Source organism: Somniosus microcephalus, unplaced genomic scaffold (genome assembly GCF_052327205.1).
Source record: "Somniosus microcephalus isolate GS21.2 unplaced genomic scaffold, FLI_Smic_1.0 unresolved_chr1, whole genome shotgun sequence".
NCBI lineage: Eukaryota > Metazoa > Chordata > Chondrichthyes > Squaliformes > Somniosidae > Somniosus > Somniosus microcephalus.
In genome coordinates, this window is record NW_028225179.1 from 60,760,320 (window position 1) to 60,779,564 (window position 19,245).

General features: G+C 44.3%; 1 non-coding gene across 1 annotated transcript; it reads right to left on the reverse strand.

Moving 5' to 3' along the window:
- Positions 1 to 18,163: 18,163 nt before the first annotated feature.
- trnai-uau (transfer RNA isoleucine (anticodon UAU)) lies at positions 18,164 to 18,258 on the reverse strand. Its single transcript has 2 exons — positions 18,221 to 18,258; positions 18,164 to 18,199 (listed from the first exon to the last, which is right to left on the reverse strand). It is a non-coding gene; the product is annotated as a tRNA-Ile (tRNA).
- Positions 18,259 to 19,245: the final 987 nt, after the last annotated feature.

The following is a 19,245-nucleotide window of genomic DNA, read 5'->3' on the forward strand; positions in this document are numbered from 1 at the left end:
GAGGGAGGGCTTTAGTTTCCTGGATCACTGGGTCTGCTTCTGGGGAAGGTGGGACTTGTACAAGTCGGACGGTTTGCACCTGAACCAGAACGGGACAAATATCCTTCCGGGGAGGTTTGCTAGCACTGTTGGGGGTGGGGGTTTAAACTAACTTGGCAGCGGGATGGGATACAGAGTGGAGCTATAATAGGGGGTGACGTACAGCCAAATATAGAGGAAAAAGCAAGTCAGCTTGGAAGGCAGAGCAAATATGTAACGGCACAAGGGAGTAGGGCAAGGCTGGATGGCATTTATTTAAATGCAAGGAGTCTTGCGAATAAGGTGAATGAACTGAAGGTGTTGATGAACACATGGGAGTATGATATTGTTGCTATCACGGAGACATGGTTGAGGGAGGGGCAAGACTGGCAGCTCAATATTCCGGGGTATAGAATCTTCAGGCGAGACAGAGGGGGTGGGTAAAAGAGGAGGGGGTGTCGCAATATTAATTAAGGAGTCAATTACTGCTGTAAGGAGGGATGATATATTAACAGGTTCCTCTAAAGAGGCCATATGGGTAGAAATTAAGAACCAAAAGGGGGCAAGCAGTTTGCTGGGAGTGTACTATAAGCTCCCAAACAGTCAGGGGGAGATAGAGGAACAGATATGTAGGCAAATCTAAGAGAACTGTGCAAATAATAGGGTAATAATAGTGGGGGATTTCAACTTCCCCATTATTAACTGGGATAGTCAGAGTGTGAAAGGCTTACAGGGTGCAGAATTCTTAAAGTGCATCCAGGAAAGCTTTTTGAGCCAGCATGTAGAAAGTCCTACAAGAGCGGGGGCGGTACTGGACCTAATTCTAGGGAATCTGGCCGGGCAAGTGTAGAAGTGTTGGTAGGTGAGCACTTTGGTGACAGTGACCATTATTCGGTGAGATTTATGGTAGTCATGGAAAAGGACAGAGCTGGACCGGAAATAAAGGTTCTAAATTCGGGGAAGGCCGATTTTAATATGATAAGGCAGGATCTGGCCAAAGTGGACTGGGATCAGCTACTTGTAGGAAAATCCACATCGGAGCAATGGGAGTCTTTCAGAAAGGAAATTGAGAGAGTACAATGATAACATGTTCCCGTAAAGGTCAAGGGTGGGACCAACAAGCCCAGGGAACCGTGGATGTCAAGGGATATACGAGAATGGATTTGGAAACAAAGGAGGGCTTTTGGCAGATACAAAGGACTAAAGACAGAGGAAGCCCTAGAGGAGTATAAAAAGTGCAGGGGGATACTTAAAAAAGAAATTTGGAGAGCGAGGAGGGGCCATGAAATAACACTGGCGAGCAAAATAAAGGAAAATCCTAAGGTGTATTATAAGTGTATTAAGGGCAAGAGGATAACTAGGGAAAGAGTAGGGCCCATTAGGGACCAAAATGGCAATCTGTGTGTGGAGCCAGAAGATGTAGGTGGGGTTTTTAATGAATTTTTTGCATCTGTGTTCACTATGGAGAAGGACGATGTAGACATAGAAATCGGGCAGGGGGACTGTGATATACTTGAACATATTAGCATCGAGAGGGAGGAGGTACTGGCGGTTTTAGCAGGCTTAAAAGTGGATAAATCCCCAGGCCCGGAAGAGATGTATCCCAGGCTGCTGTGTGAGGCAAAGGAGGAGATTGCAGGGGCTCTGGTACAAATTTTCAGAACCTCTCTGGCCACAGGGAATGTGCCAGAGGAGTGGAGAACAGCTAAGGTAATACCATTATTCAAGAAGGATAGTAGGGATAAACCAGGGAATTACAGGCCAGTTAGCCTAACATCAGTGGTAGGGAAAATATTGGAAAACATTTTGAGGGACAGAATTAGTCTCCACTTGGAGAGGCAAGGATTAATCAGGGATAGTCAGCATGGCTTTGTCAAGGGCAGATCATTTCTGACTAATTTGATTGAATTTTTCGAGGGGGTGACTAGGTGTGTGGATGAGGGAAATGCTGTGGATGTGGTATACATGGATTTCAGTAAGGCTTTCGATAAAGTCCCGCATAGGAGACTGGTCAAGAAGGTAAGAGTCCATGGGATCCAGGGTGCCTTGGCACATTGGATCCAAAACTGGCTTAGTGGCAGAAGGCAGAGGGTGATGGTCAAAGGTTGTTTTTGTGACTGGAAGCCTGTGTCCAATGGGGTACCACAGGGATCCGTGCTGGGTCCCTTGCTGTTTGTGGTCTACATTAATGATTTGGATGTGAATGTAAAAGGTATGATCAGTAAGTTCGCAGATGACAAAAAAATTGATGCGGTGATAAATAGCGAGGAGGGTAGCCTCAGTCTGCAGGACGATATAGATGGGTTGGTCAGATGGGCGGAACAGTGGCAAATGGAATTTAACCCTGAAAAGTGTGAGGTGATGCATTTTGGAGGGACTAACAAGGCAAGGGAATACACAATGAATGGTAAGACCCTAGGAAAGACAGAGGATCAGAGGGACATTGGTGTGCATGTACATAGATCCCTGAAGGCAGCAGAGCAGGTGGATAAGGTGGTTAAAAAGGCATTTGTGATACTTGCCTTCATTAGCCGAGGCATAGAATATAAGAGCAGGGAGGTTATGATGGAGCTGTACAAAACGCTGGTTAGGCCACAGCTGGAATACTGTGTGCACTTCTGGTCGCCACACTATAGGAAGGATGTGATTGCTTTGGAGAGGGTGCAGAGGAGATTCACCAGGATGTTACCTGGGCTGGAGCGCTTCAGTTATGAAGAAAGACTGGACAGGCTGGGGTTGTTTTCCTTGGAGCAGAGAAGGCTGAGGGGGGACCTGATTGAGGTGTACAAAATTATGAGCGGCATAGATAGGGTAGATAGAAAGGAACTTTTTCCCTTAGTAGAGGGGTCAATAACAAGGGGGCATAAGAAATAGGAGCAGGAGTAGGCCAATCGGCCCCTCGAGCCTGCTCTGCCATTCAATAAGATCATGGCTGATCTGATCCTAACCGTCAATCTACTATCACAGAAACATCTCCTGAATCTAACAGAATTAGACACACGAAATAGGAGCAGGATCAGGCATATATTCAAGGTAAGGGGCAGGAGGTTTAGAGGGGATTTGAGGAAGAAATTTTTCACCCAGCGGGTGGTTGGAATCTGGAACTCACTGCCTGAAAGGGTGGTAGAGGCAGGAACCCTCACAACATTCAAGAAGCATTTCGATGAGCACTTGAAATGCCATAGCATACAAGGCTACGGACCAAATGCTGGAAAATGGGATTAGATTAGACAGGGCCTGATGGCCGGCGCGAACGCGCTGGGCCGAAAGGACTCTTTCTGTGCTGTATAACTCTATGACTCTATGACTCTATTTATGTGAAAAGATGCTTTCGGATTTCACTTTTGAATGGAGCGGCTGTAGTTTTAAGTTTTTCCCCCTTGTACTTGATTCCCCAGTCAGAGGAACTTGTTTAACTCTATGTACACTACTAAACCTTTTAACACTTAAAACACCATGATCAGATCACCCATCCATTTTCTAATTTCAAGAGAACAGAAGCCAAATTAATTAATCCTCATAATTTAACCCTGTAAGCCTCTGTATTAATCTGGTAAATCTGCGCAGCACCACTCCAAGGGCAATATATCCTTCCTGCGTGCGGTGCGCAGAACAGAACACAACAGACTTGACTATTCCAATGCACGTCTGGCCGGCTTTCTACGTTCTAACCTTCGGAAAACTGAGGTAATCCTGCCTGCCCGTGTCCTTACTCGCACCAAGTCCCGTCCAGTATCATCCCTGTGCTTACTGACCTGGATTGGTAGGGTAACAATTTCTGTGTGAATAACTGGGAGAATCGGACATTATAGGGACGTGGGAGGCTATTGAAACCCAAAGCGAACCAGAACTTTTTCATTTTGAGTCTAACTTTAGACAAACCAGAATCGCTAAATGGCAGCTTATGATCAATTATGATTATGGAGCCTGACATTGCTGGGAACTCGAATCGAAATAATGATGCATTAAAGGCGTGCTTCATTATTAATACTTAAATGTTGCAGCAAGCCCGAGGCGAGATGGGTTGCGCTGCGCCATAAACTGATGGTTTTTCACTACAAATGGGAACATATTGCACTTGTCCGGGGTTTGCACAGGAGACCTCTCATATATCAATCAGTGAAACCCCATAGCGAGAATCACACCACCAAAACAACGAGCCGCTGGCACCGTAGCCTTTCAGCCAGTGTAGAATTTCTCTGCCACCAACACCCCATCAGCCGGCCTTTCAGACAGCGTGTGTCCATTTCATCTCGGCTTCTATTCGGGGAAATTCCACTCTGACCCATCTAGGTGAGCGGAATTAGCCCAGGAAATCACCCTGGCCCTGTATTCCTCGCAGGACCGAGCTGTTGTACGAGGTGAATCTGCCCCAATCAGAAACAGGTCCAGCTCTCGCTGGAAGAAATTCAGCGAATCGGTTTCCACTGCCCGAGCCGGCAGATGGTTCCAGAGTTCCACTATCCTCTGGGAAAGGAACCACCTCCAGACATCTGATCAAGATCTGGCCTTATACAACTTAAAATTGTCACCCCTGGTCCCCCCTCAAATATTTAATTGGAACAAATTGTGAACTGGAACTAAAGCTACTCTTCATCATCTTATAAACATCGATCAGATGAACCCTCAGTCTAGGCTTCTGTAAAGTGTCGACACCCAACTCGTTCAGCCGATCTTGACAACTAAGCTGCTTTATACTGGGAATTAGTCTAGTGGTTTTCCTCTGCACACTTTCCAAAGCAGGTTGGTCTTTACCTCAAGAGGGCTGAAATACTAAATAGGAGGATGATATTCTCCAGTTTACAAAGTTCTTGTTGGACCACATCTAGAGTATTGTGTTCTGTTCTGGGCACGGCATGCAGGAAGGATATATTGGCCTCGGAGTTGTGCAGCGCAGATTTACCAGATGAACACCGAGACTTCACAGAAATCACAGAAATCACAGAATCCCCACAGTGCAGATAGAGGCCATTTCGGCCCATCGAGCCTGCACTGACACATATCCCACCCGATCCCCATAACCCCTACACCAATACATATCCCACCCTATCCCCATAACCCCACATATTTTAATCCCCCTAACACTAAGGGTCAATTTATCATAGCCAATCAACCTAACCTGCACATCTTTGGACTGTGGGAGGAAACCGGAGCACCCAGAGGAAACCCACGCAAACACGGGGAGAATGTGCAAACTCCACACAGACAGTCAGCCGAAGCCGGATTCGAACCCGGGTCTCTGGCGCTGTGAGACTTACTGCGTTAAATTATGAGGATTAATTGTATAAAGCTGCCTTTTGTTCACGTGAGTTTAAAAATTGAGGGGTGATCGGATTGTGGTGTTTAACATGTTAAATGGATTAATAGGGTACATGGAGATCAACTATTTCCTCTGGTTGTGGAATCAAAGACAAGGCTCATAACCTCAAAATTAGAGCCGGGCCATTTAGACATTAAATCCGAAAGCAACTTCTCTCTCAAAGGTTTTAGAAATCCAGAACTCTCTATCCGAAAAGGCTTTGGATGCTGGGGGTCAATTGTTGCTTCCAAGACTGAGATCTACACGGTGTTGCTGGGAAGGGAATCAAGTTATATGGAGGAAAAGAAGAAAAATGGAAGAGAACTGCAGATCTTCTCTGTTCTTAAGCCAATTTCTTATCCAAGCTGTCACTGACCCACCTGTTCCACAAATCTCAATTTTATCAAATAGCCTTCTATGTGGTACTTTGTCAATCGCCTTCCGTAAATCAATGTAGACAACATCCATTGCATTCCCTTCATCAATCCACCCTGTTACTTCATCAAAAAATTCAATTAGATTACGCAAACTCGATCTGCCCTTTACAAATCCGTGTTGGATCTCCTTAATTAGCTTAAACCTCTCCAATTGCCCGTTAATTTTAGACTTGATTATTGTTTCTAAAGCTTTACCCACCACTGATTTTAAACTGACCAGCCTGTAGTTATTAGGCTTGTGCTTAGACGTTTTCTTGAACAATGCTGTCACATTTGCCAATATCCAATCCTCTGGCACCTCCCCCGCATCCATGGAAGATTGTAAAATTATAGCAAGCACTTCCGCTATCTCCTCTCCCAATTCCCTTAGCAACCTGGCATGCAGGCCATCTGGACTAGGCGACTTATCCACTCTAAGAATACCCAGCCTATCTAGTACACCCTGTTTATCAATGTTCACCCCATCCATTGATTCTACCTTATCCACTTCCAGTGATATTTTGTCAGCATCCACCTCCTTAGTAAACACAGATACAAAGTAGTCATTGAGTATTCTAGCCTTGCCCTGCGCCTCTAAGTCTATATATATCACCCTCTTTGTCCTTAATAGGCCCCACCCTGCCTCTTACTCCCCGCTTACTCTTTACATGCCGGTAGAAGAATTTTGGGTTTCGCTTTCATGTTAACCGCCATTCTACACTCATATTTTCTCTTTGCCAATCTTATTTTCATCTTCATTTCCCCTCTCAACTTATTTATTTGGTCCGGTTCACCGTTGATGAATTCACCTGACATTTATCACACACGCTCTTTTTTTGTTTCATCAGCTTCTCCATCTCCCTCGTCATCGAAGGAGCCCTTGCTTTGGTTCCCTTACCCTTCCCTCCTGTTGGAATGTATCTAGCCTGTATTTGGAACATCTCCTCCTTAACGATCACCCATTGTTCCGTTACAGTTTTGCTGTCATCCTTTGGTTCCATTTTATCTGGCTGGATCCTTTCGCTTCCCATTTAAGTTAGCATTATTCCAGTTTAGAAGTTCCACTCTAGATTGTTCCTTGCTCCTCTCCATTGCTAATCTAAATCTTATGATACGATGATCACTCAGACGCAAGTGTTCTCCCACAGACACTTGGTCGACCTGGCACACCTCATTCTCCAGCACGAGATCCAGCAATGCCTCCTTCCTACTTGGGCCAAGAACATATTGGTCAAGGAAATTCTATGAACACATTTCAGAACTTCCTCCTCCTCCTTTCCCTTTACTCTGGCATTATTCCAATCGATATTTGGGTAATTAAAGTCCCCCAGTGTCACCATACTATAGAAACATAAACAGAGCTACATAGAAGATAGAAGCAGGAGTAGGCCATTCGGCCCCTCGAGCCGGCTCCACCATTCAATGCGATCATGCTGCTCACCCAAATTCAGTACCCTGTCCCTGCTTTCTCCCCATATCCCTTGATCCCTTTAGCCTTAAGACATTTATCCAAATCCTTCTTGAATATATTTATTGAATTGGCCTCTACTGCCTTCTGTGGTAGAGAATTCCACAGGTTCACCACTCTCTGGGTGAAGAAATTCCTCCTCATCTCTGTCCTATATGTTTTATCTCTTATCCTTAGACTGTGGCCCCTGGTTCTGGCATATCTCTGTGACTTCCCTGCAGATTTGCTCCTCTGCCTCCCTCTCACTATTTGCGGGCCTGTAGAATACGCCAATACCGTGACCAAACCTATTTTGCTCCTCAGCTCTAACCAAATGGATTCTGTCCTTGTCCCATCAAGAACACCTTCCCTTTCAAAAATACAATGTCTTCCTTAATCAGCACTGTCACCCCATCTCCCATTTTTCCTTCCATATTCTTTCTGAACACCTTGTCCCCTTGAATATTAAATACCATGTCCTTGCCGTTTTCAAGCCGCGTTTCGGTTGTTGCCGCAACATCGTATTGCCACATGGCTAATTGTGCTTGTATTCACCACACTTTGTGCTTTTATGTACGTACATTCTAAACCAATTTTTCATTTTTTCGTAGTCTTGATTAGTCTGCTCCTGTCTAATATTGTACTACTTCCTCCTCTAGTGCTACTTTCTTCTCTAGTACTATCCAAATCACTCAATCTTTTATTCACCTTATTCCTCTTTTGTACTCCTATATTCTGGTGCCCATCCCCTTGCCAAGCTAGACTAAACACTCCCCAACAGCACTAGCAAACCTCCCCACTTGAATATTGGATCTGGCTCTCGAGGTGTAGCCCATTCAGCTTGTACAGGTCCAACCTTCCCCAGAAATGGTCCCAATGCCTCAGGAATCAAAAGACCTCCCTCCTGCGCCATCTCCCCAGCCACGCATATAGGAAAAGAACTGGTAAAACTTCGTGGCCAATGGCTTCACTCAAATGCTTCTTCGCTGTCACAGTGAAATAACGCAACATTTTCAATACAGTTGACTATTCTACAGTGTATTATATCAGGATGCTGAGACAGACGACAATGTTGAGCTATTAATTCTGCAATATCTTATAAGTCGTAGATTCAAAACTAGTTTTGTAATAAGAATCTAATATTGTTGACTTGATCTAGTCAGCAATGCTCGCACGGCAGTTGGATGCCTCTGTCCAGTTGGAAAGCTGTCTGAAAGAACATGCAATCTGGCAGAGCTGGACGTCCAGCAGATTGACTTTTCTGCTGAGCAGACGATGAGCCTTCTTCTTGAAAATGGTTCGTCAGTCCAGCTCAGAGGGGATTAAGCATCATGAAAGTAGGATGGGGCTGGGGCCACTTGTGTGACAGGAAGTGTAGGGGGCAGTTTTCCATCCTTGAAAAACATTAATGATTCAGTTGCAAAATCTGTTTGCACCACTCTCCACTCGGCCCAAGGATGAGCTGAGCCGATCACGTGGAGTTAACGCGATTCTGCCAGTCAGTTAATTCAGTGGTATTTCAAGAACAATTAGAAATCAGATAATAATAAGCGCATCACATAATGGATACGGTGTTTAACTTTGATGTGTATTATAATGTTATCAGAAAATTGTAGTTTCCAGTCTGCCGCGGTTGGTTTGCACACTGGGTTCCAACCTTGATCGGACCTGTTTTACACCTGACCATTTCTAACACTCACTGACCTCATGTAACGGAAATATCTAAATTCCTTTTGTTCACAGAAGCTGACTGTACATTTTCAACGTTGTTGATCCGGGTGTAACGGGCAGGACTTGTGGTGAAGAGGACTTTCGTGCACGTTGTTTCTGTTTGGATGTCATATTTTTTTATCTCCATCATTTCACTCCAGCCGAACGAACTGACGGAAGAAGGAAGAAAATTCTCTCTCTGATTCGCGATCTCTGTTTCACCTTCATTCGAGAAGGTGAAGAATTCCAATGGTCCGTGTTAATTTAAACAAGATATGAACAATGAAGAGGCCAAGACCAGTGGTTTGGACGAGATTAGAATTTAAAGCTAATTTTATGTAAGATTCAGTCAAATGCTGGGAAGGTTCATCAGCATTAAACATTCAACACAATAAATAAACACAATGGATTAGCATTCCATCATCTTAAACTCTCGTCTCCCGTCTACGACAACTCAGCCATTCCATTTCCTGCTTTTTGAATCCAATCAGAAATACTCCGCAAGAAAGTCCCCTTTACCGCTTGTCCTGCCCGTGCACCCAGATCGACAATGCTGAAAATGTGGAATCAGCTTCTGCAAGCAAAGGGCATTCCATTAATTCAAGAAGGCAGTAATGTGCCTGATCGAAAGAAGAGGTGCGCAGCCCTTTTAATCAGAGCAGGCAGGCTGTTCACGCCGGTTTGATTCCCGGTCAGTGCAGAACCCTGTACGGTTTGAATTCGGCACCCATAGGACCAATTCACAAGCAAGCATCTCACATCCTTTCAGCGCTAGAGGAAGCAGGACTGACTAATATTCAGGGAAGATTGTGTTTCAAGAATATTGACGCTGAATGTAAGTTTATCCCAATTCAGGCGAGCTCATGGGTGCAGAAAGCAAAATGTAAAGGTCCTGCATTGGCCGGAATCGAACACGGATGCAATAACTCCAATGGGACACCAAGCTGAATATACCTGAGAGCCTTTAACTTTTCTCAGTTAGTTCGTTTTCAGTTGCTTAAGTGAAGCTCTGTGATTTCGAAATATATGGGCAAAATGACACGAAATCTCATGTTTTTAATGGAAAGTATTTATGTTTTCTGAAATGTCGATGAACTGTAAGAAGCTGAGTTTTGACTAAAAGCGAGCGGGGCTGTTCCGGGATTTGAACACGGGCCGTCTCGCAGCTATGAAACACCAAAGCAAGAATGCGAGCAAACCCGTTTCAAAGAGACATCGAATGATCCGCTACTGACGGCAATCCCAATTACGATTAGCAATGACGTCAAGAAAATTTCTTGTGCAAACCGGTTGTTTTGCTTCCAAAAGCCAGCCCTGCTTTCTAAATGCTTGTCTGTCGAGCGGTCCCGCAGTTCTAAATGTATCGACTGGTTTCAAAGCATCAACTCAGATTGCTGCGAATGGGACATGTGCCGCCAGGAGCAGCGGTGGTAGCAGAGCAAACTTAACGGTGTAAGTAGGTGAAAGTGAATGTTAGATTAAGGTAATGCCGCAGAAAAGTGACAAAGAAACGGAAGGAGGAAAGTGAAGGAGGGCTATAGATTGTGGACGGAAGAAAAAGCTGGGAGAAGAGGCGGGTTTGAATTATGGAGCATCAAGCTCAGGCATGTGAGAGCGCACGGTTTGAAGGAGTAAATAGGTTTTCACCATCAATAAAAAAAATACTGTTTGTTGTAGAGAAGATTGATTTTTTGCTGTGTTCTATCAGCAGGTGCTGCAGAGAACAGAAGATATAAAGCGAGCTATACCGTGATTTAGATTCGATCTAAGGTTGCTGTAGCCGCAACGCAGAGTACTGAGCACTAATCGATCCTGTCGTCACACATCAGCAGCGTCAGCTCTGCCCTAACTGCAGCCACGTCACGCACGGCACTGCTCAGAAAAGATCGATTTTTGGTGAAGATGCCAAAATCAGCACCGCCAGAAATTTTGACACCGGTGGAATTCGACCCACGACCCGCAGCGAATGGAGCCTTAATCCATAATGGGAACTAGTGCAGCCGCAGTTACATTTAAAAGGACTGTATCCCTTTCGCACGAGAAGAAACTCACCCCTGGAGAATCATTCAGACAGAGAAAAAGGCCCTGCCGGGAGTCGAACCCAGGATCGCCTGTTTATTAACGAAGCGCTTTAACCAGCTAAGCCACGAAGCCAAATGACACCGCAACTGCGCCGCCTCCTCTCACTGATATCTATCAGCTACCTGTCACTATCTGTTGGAGGCTGAGGCCGTTTTTTATTGATTCAACTCTCCTGTCTATTCCGCCATGTGCCCCGATGCTGTCTGTATTTCACTGTGTTTATCTCAGTTTCAATCTGTGGGTTGATTCTGAATAAATACCTGTGTTTGTGTCTTACATGAAATAAATGAGGGGATCAGACAAATCTTCCTCTGACACTGGGGAACTAATGAGCCACCATTTTTAACAAGATTTTGATTATTGTGATGCAACAATTACAATATTGAACTTGAATGATTTAGGTTCAATTCTGTGCAAAAACACCTGTGATCCCAACGAAGGAAGGGGGAGAGAGGCAAGAGAGACACAGAAAAGATCACCTTGGAAATTACCGGCCCCGAATCTACTTTAAATCCCCCACTGCATTTAAAGACATTTAATGTCATATTCACACATTGTTGCATTTGAGCAATATAGGACATCTATCGCTGTCTCTGGTCTGAAATAACTGCTTTATATATTTGATCTCTCCCGCTGTGTTCAGTCTCTATCCTGAATATTTATCTCCAACCTAGAATGAGTTTATAATCTGGAGACACGGTTTCTGCAGCCGGCGGGCAGGGAGCAGAGGCTGAGGCTGATCTGTGTCTTGTGGGAGCAGAACACAATGTTCCTGCTGTTTATTGTCATTATCCTGCAGAATATTCCATACTGTTCTCAACATCTTACATTACCGTTAAATATCGGAAGTTTTGTTTTATTGTAATGATCACTGCGATTCTTCTGGACTTGCTGAATTTGCAGCAAATTAAATATCACAAAACCGTCATCACCAATAATAAACAGGGTCAGCGATTTGACAATTTAACTTCTTAGACGTTTTCGCAGCTGCGGTAGCCGAGTGGTTAAGGCGTTGGATTTGTAAAGCCATTGGGGTTTACCACGTATATTCGAACACTGCTCGCAGCAAATTCTCTCATTATTGTAATTAATTACTTCAAATAATTTATTTTCTTCAATCTGCTCCCTCTGGAAGGATTTTGGAATTTTCAATGCCGTTTTTAAGGAAACTAAAGGATTGCCGAGAGACCTCGATCACTTATTTACTTCAAGAAGTTTTGCTGACCGAATTCCAAAAGTGTTCTGCAGATTGTCTGGAAGCTACAGATAAGGAGGCCTCGAGAGTCTCTGAGGTACCTTCGCATACACTCGGTGCTGTCCGGTAGCATCAGTCTGTGTAACCATGGGAGAGAGAGAATGGAAAGTCACTGGAAGGCTTGTTTCTGTCAGCAGCAATGGTACAAGAGCAGCCATTCTAAAGTGAAAAGCAGAGCACATTCCAGGAGACAGGCCAGGAGACAGACAAACGGAGTGGAGATCTGGAAGACCGACCAGAAAAACACCAAGGAGACACCAACACATAATTCATCTCTCCATCTCCCGAAGCAGAAGAATTGACCATTCTGAGTTTTGAGTTGCACCACTGAGTTAAAGGTTATACAAATCTCTCTCTGTAAAACGTGTATTATTAGGTTAATAAAACGATTTGTTTGAAAAGTTTAAAGCTTTGGTTGATCTGAGCTCTGATTACCCTTAAGAGTGAAGAGAATTACAACTAAAACCTTACAGATCCTTCCGTCCAAAGTCACATTTTCCTCTCAAGCTTGCTACACTTAGCTCATGGCAAAGCTTAAATTATTAATATATAGGCGGAATGGAAAATCTTTTCGGACTATGGGGGAGAGCAGCGGAGTGGTACGAGGTCTGTTAACTCACTGGGCGGAATTGTTCTTCTCTGCTCGGAATCCAGCTTTAAACCGACCATTAAAACCGATGGTCATTCTACTAATCCATTGTGCTCTGGACTCGTGGGGTTGAATCCCATCCTCATCATTGCTGGCCACACTGGGCTTTTCAGTCTGTGCCTCTGCGCTGTTCATGCGAATACTGAAATAAACACGGACTTATTGCATAAACGTAGAACAGAGATCGCGAATCACAGATACACCATTTCCTCTCTATTCTTTCCTCTGAGATTGAAACCCAATGAAAGACTAGCGGGAAAACAAATGATTAGAAAGCAGAAACATAATTTTAACTTTTAGCAGCAAATGTAATTTTAAAAGATTTTATCAACATTAATGACCAGATTATCTGTTTTTTTGTCTTTCGTTGAGAGATAAATAATGGGCAGTGCACTGGGGAGAAATCCTCGTTCTTTTCGAAATAGTGCCATGGTATCCGAGGCCTCGGTGTTACGTCTTTTCAGAAAGACGGTACCGTCGAAAGTGCAGCACACCCTCAGTACTGCACTGGAGTGTCAGCCTGGATTATGTGCTCAAGTCTCTGGAGTGGGGCTTGAGTTTGCTGCCGCTGAGCCACGGCTGACACATGAACTCAGCTCATTCGGCTCAAGTGAAATGGCGAAGACAAAAAAATGACAGTGGAATAAAACTTCAATTTGGGGCCCAAGAATAAACCGCATCATTGTATAACTGTTTAAAAGGGATGTGCTGTCAGTCCCGGATCATTCTGTCTCTGTTTAAAAGGGATGTCCTGTCAGTCCTTGATCATTCTGTCTCTGTTTAAAAGGGATGTCCTGTCAGTCCCGGATCATTCTGTATCTGTTTAAAAGGGATGTGCTGTCAGTCCCGGATCATTCTGTATCTGTTAAAAAGGGATGAACTGTCAGACCCGGATCATTCTGTGTCTGTTTAAAAGGGATGTCCTGTCAGACCCGGATCATTCTGTGTCTGTTTAAACAGGATGTGCTGTCAGGCCAGGATCATTCTGTGTCTGTTTAAAAGTGATGTGCTGTCAGGCCAGGATCACTCAGTGTCTGTTTAAAAGGGATGTGCCGTCAGTCCCGGATCATTCTGTTTCTGTTTAAAAGTGATGTGCTGTCATTCCTAGATCATTATTTATCTGTTTAAAGGGGATGTTTACCTGAAATGCATCACATAACCTACTTTCTGTTTAAACAAGAAAGGAGGTTGTATGATGCATATCAGGCGAATTCTTCAAGGCAGAATCAGACCAAATATAATAAGTTGAGAGGGGATGTGAAGATACAAATAAGATTGGCAAAGAGACTATGAGAGTAGAATGGCGTGAAACATAAAATGGAACCCAAAAATCTACTACTGGCATGTAAACAGTAAGCGGGTAATAAGAGGCGGGGTGCGGCCTATTAGAGACAAAGAAGGCTTGCCATAATTTTCCTATCTTCCCTAGCTGCGGGGGAGGTGCCTGAGGATTTGAAAGTGGCAAATGTGACACCTTTTTTCAAGAAAGGATGTAAGGATGATCCAATAACTACAGGCCAGTCAGTTTAACATCAGTGGTGGGTAAAGTTTTAGAAACAATAATCAAGGAAAAATTAACGGGCACTTGGAGAAGTTTAAGCTAATTAAGTAGCGCCAACACGGATGTGTGGAATGCAGAACGTGCTTGGCTAATCTTATTGAATTTTTTGATGACGTAACAGAGAGGATTGATGAAGTGAATGCAATGGATGTTGGCTACATGGATTTTCGGAAGGCGTTTGACAAAGTACCACATAAAGGGTTAGTTAACAAAATTGTGGCTCATGGAATAAGTGAGTCAGTGGCAGCTTGGATAATGAATTGGCTTAAAGACAGAAAACAGCGAGTTGTGGTAAATGGCTGCACTTCAGATTGGAGGATGGTAGACAGTGGTTTTCCCCAAGGGTCAGTGCTGGGGCCACTGCCTTTTTGATATATATAAATGACCTGTATATTGGAATACGGAGTAGAGTTTCTAAATTCGCCGATGACACCAAACCTGGGGGTGTGGCAAACAGTGACAATGATGCGAATCGACTACAACAGGACATAAAAAGGCTGGCAGAACCGGCAGACAAGTTGCAGATGGGATTTAATACAGAGCAGTGTGAGGTGATGCATTTTGGCAGAACGAACAGGGAGAGGCATTGTACACTTAAAGGCACAGTTTTAAATAGTGTGCAGGGACAGAGAGACCTGAGAGTTCATGTACATAGGTCCCTAGATGTGGCAGGACATATTGAGAGAATGGTTAACAAAGCATTTGTGATCTTGGGCTTCATATATAGAGGTATTGAGTACAAAAGTAGAGAAGTTATGCTGAGACTTTATAGAGTGCTGGCTAGGCCACAACTGGAGTATTGTGTCTCATCTGGTCACCACACTTTAGGAAGGATGTGAAGGCCCTTGAGCTGGTGCAGAGGTGATTTACCAGAATGGTTCCGGGGAAGGGGGATCTTAGCTACAAGGAAAGTTGGGAGAAGCTGGATTTGTTTTCATTAGAGTAAAGGAGGTTGAGGAGTGATTTGATAGAAGTGTACAAGATAATGACGGGTTTCGATAGGCGAGACAGAGAACGGCTTTTCCCACTAGTTGATGGTACAAGGACTAGGGGATTTAAGATTATAGGCAAAAGATACAGGAGGGTGTGAAGAAACAAAATTACGCACTGGTGATGATCTGCAATTCCCTGCCGTTGGAAGTGGTGGAATCAGAGACACTGAATGTTTTCAATGGGAGACTGGATCGGCATTTGAGGGAAATAAACTTGCAGAAATACGGCGATAGTGCGAGAGAATGGTACTGACTTGATTGCACTACAGAGAACCGACACTGGCTCGAATTACCTCCGTCTGTGCGATTATGACCCTATGATTAAATCGGGTGAGTGCAAAGTCACGGATCATCAACTGCATAACCTTTTTAACAGGAGTGCGAATTTAGCTGTGATGACCCCGTTGTTAAGGTTGGGGTTCAGGCCGGGACTTGAACCCGGGATTTCTCGTATTTATTTAAGCAGCGAAATTCTCTGAGAGAGAATCAGACCTCTAGACCAACGAACCGCCGATTTTGGGCTCGAAGTTGCGATCGGTTTTCCTGCGCTGTTGCGAACCCAGTTCGCAGAGGACCTGTTCATTTTTATGAAACATGTTTATATTTTCCTAAATCCACTGCTTTATATGAGCCGTTTCCCTGAAACTGCTCACAATTCTCCCCATCACAAGAAGATCTGGGCAGCAGTGGTCATGTGGTCAAATGGATAAGGAGTTTGACTTCGGTGCGAATCATTCAGTTAGCAGATGATTGCAGATTCGAGTCCTGCCGCGGTCGTTTAAATAACTGGGCGAAACCTTTTCTGAATCTGCCTTCAAACCGACCATTTCTGACAGCCCCTCACCTGAAGATAACGGAAGGCCATTTACTTACATGGGCTGATTGTACATTTTCAACATTGTAGGTCTGTGTGCACGGGCAGGACAAGCGGTGAAGGGGACTTTCTTTCAGAGTATTTCTGCTTGGATGCAAATAGCATGAAACAGAAACATAGAAGATAGGAGCAGGAGTAGGCCATTCGGCCGCTCGAGCCTGTTCTGCCATTTAATGAGATCATGGCTGATCATCCAAATTCAGTACCCTGTCACTGCCTTCTCCCCATATCCCTTGGAATGGTTGAGCGCAGTGTAATCCATTGTGATCTGCACACTTGGGTTCGAACCCCGTTCTCGTCGTTATTCCATTACACGATTGATGCTGATAAACCTTCCGAGCATTTCACTGAATTTTGCGTAAAATAGGCTTTGTAATCGCAATCTCGTCAAAATCACACTGGTGATTCAGGCCTGTGCACTCTTCATATCTTGTTGAAATTAAAACAGACCACTGGAGTTCTTGAATGAAGGCAGGACGGGAATCAGAGATGGAGAATCATCCCTACCTGTCTTCCTTCCTCTGCGATTGCCACCAAATGAAAGACTAGCGGGAACAAAGCCAAATGATTAGGGAGCAGAAAAACAACTTTATCGTTTAGGAGGAAATGTAATTTCAAAAATATTAATCAAACTTAATGAGGAGATTTTCTGTTTTAGTGTCTTTAGTTGAGAGATAAATAATGGGCAGGACAATGGGGAGAAATCCTCATTCTTTTTGGCATACTCTCATGGGATCTGAGGCCTCGGTTGAAGGTCTTACTGGAAAGACGGCACCACCGACAGTGCAGCTCTCCCTCAGTACTGCACTGGAGTGTCAGCCTGGATTATGTGCTCAGGTCTCTGTTCATTCGGCTTGAGTGAAATGACGGAGATAAAGGGAAAAATGATATGGAGTCAAACTTCAACTTGGCGCCCTAGAAAAATTGCGTATCGTAATCGGCCGCCCTTTATAAAAACCGCCCCAGTTATGTTTCCATCGATTTCATAAGCAATGATAATCAGCCCTGTCTATAATGGGCGGGGTCGTGGTCAGTCAAGGATCACTCTGTGTCTGTTTAAACCGGGTGTGCTCACAATCCCGGATCATTTAGTGCGTTAGTCTATTTTAAAGAAAAGCGATTCCAGTTGTGATGCCCGAGTTGGTGAGTTTTATCTAAATGCCGTGGGGTTCGTCTGGGATTTGAGCCCAGAAGCTCTCGCATTTTAATTTGTGAAATGTCCTACGCGAGAATCATGCCCCAAGACCAAGGAGCTGACGATTTTTGTCCGAAGTTACATTAGGTTTCTCTGCTCTAGTGCGAACCCAATTCGCAGAGGTCGTGTTCATTAATTTGAAATATGTTTATCTTTTCCTAAATCCACTTCTTTATATGAGCAGTTTTCCTGAATCTGCTCACTATTCTCCCCATAACAAGAGGGTCAGCGATAGCCTAATTGTGGATATGGTGTTTGGGCGATTGTCTGTACGTAACTTCCGTCCTTGTAATTCTCAACATCATGTTCAGGTGAATCGTTGTTTGTGTTCAACGTGATGTCGGAAACCTATACAGATAACTCGTGAGTTTTCACATCTTCTCGCTTGTGCCAAAGACTTAGTCACTGCTTTGAAATCGAATTAATTTCCTGCACATTATTCTTTGCCTGATAATTGCTGGTTTAACAGTTAAAACTGGCCCCACCTTCCCTCCTGTCAATAAGTAACACTGAAGGGCTCCTTTAAAACCTCCATCCGTTATTGGAACACGGTGGGCCTGAGGAACATAAGAGCCCAGGTGGAACAGCTAATAAGTGTACAGTTAGCGGAAAAAACAATTGTACTTTCTGCTCCGGTCGAAATAGCGCACAGCAAAAGCATTGGCTGCTCTAGGTGAGGCTCGAACTCACAACCTCGGCATTTCTCCGAGCCTGTACTGCTATATAAGTACCGCGCGCTAACCGATTGCGCCACTAGAGCTGCGCTTGATTCGTGTTTGTTATCCGTGCACATTTACTTGCACATTTCAGGTTGTCTAATCGTGCGTTGGTGCAATCTTGTTTAATTGAGGCGCATTGGCTGGGTTTATATGAAAGAGTGAAGCAGGAGTTACTCTCCTGTGTTCGCGAGCTGGTGAATTTACCAAAGGCTGCACCAGATCCCGGTGTCATAAGTACTGAACATTTTTACCCAACTCCTAAAATACAGTCTGCAAAATGAGAACCGATGAAAATTCATCACATGCAAAGCAAAGAAACTTTTGAAAATTTTGCCCATGATTCGTTAACCATGTGAGTTACCGGTTGATTAATGACGATTACAACAAACTTCTCACACAGTCTAATGAGATGTATGTAATAGAATAAACAGTTTTCTTAAAGTTAACTCCTCGACGTGGAATGGAATCCGTATCGCAGGGTAAGAGTATTTGTAGATTACAATTGCTGTTCTGAGCTGTTTCTCTAATTATTTAATGAGCAGCAGTTTCCGAAGTGTAGCGGTTATCACTTCCGTCTAAAGTACAACAGGTCCCTGGTTCAATCATGTTTTGCAGGTAGAGGTTAATAAAATACATTAACAGCCACGTGTACAGTTCTGTACACACTCAAACTCTGCAGAGATACCGACTGTGTGAGAGATCATTACAGAATCCTACAGCGCTGCCTCTGTTAATAGCAACAGTTCGGAGCTGCATTTCAGATGTGGCAACAAACCCATGAGTTGGTGTGCTGGTCCCCAGCTCCCGGAGTGAGTGTGGCCACGACAACAGTGAAGTTCAGGTCGTCTGTCCAGTCCCGCTATCACCAAGCGCCCGCTGCCGGTGGAAAGCAGCGATTGCAGCCTCAGAGAGCATGAACTGCTCATCGCTGCGAAACAAGAAATCACTGAAGCAGAGGAACGCAGAGATTTGCATCTGCAGCGTGTAGGTGAGGATGTCTGGTTTGATATCGATCGACTCATTGTTTT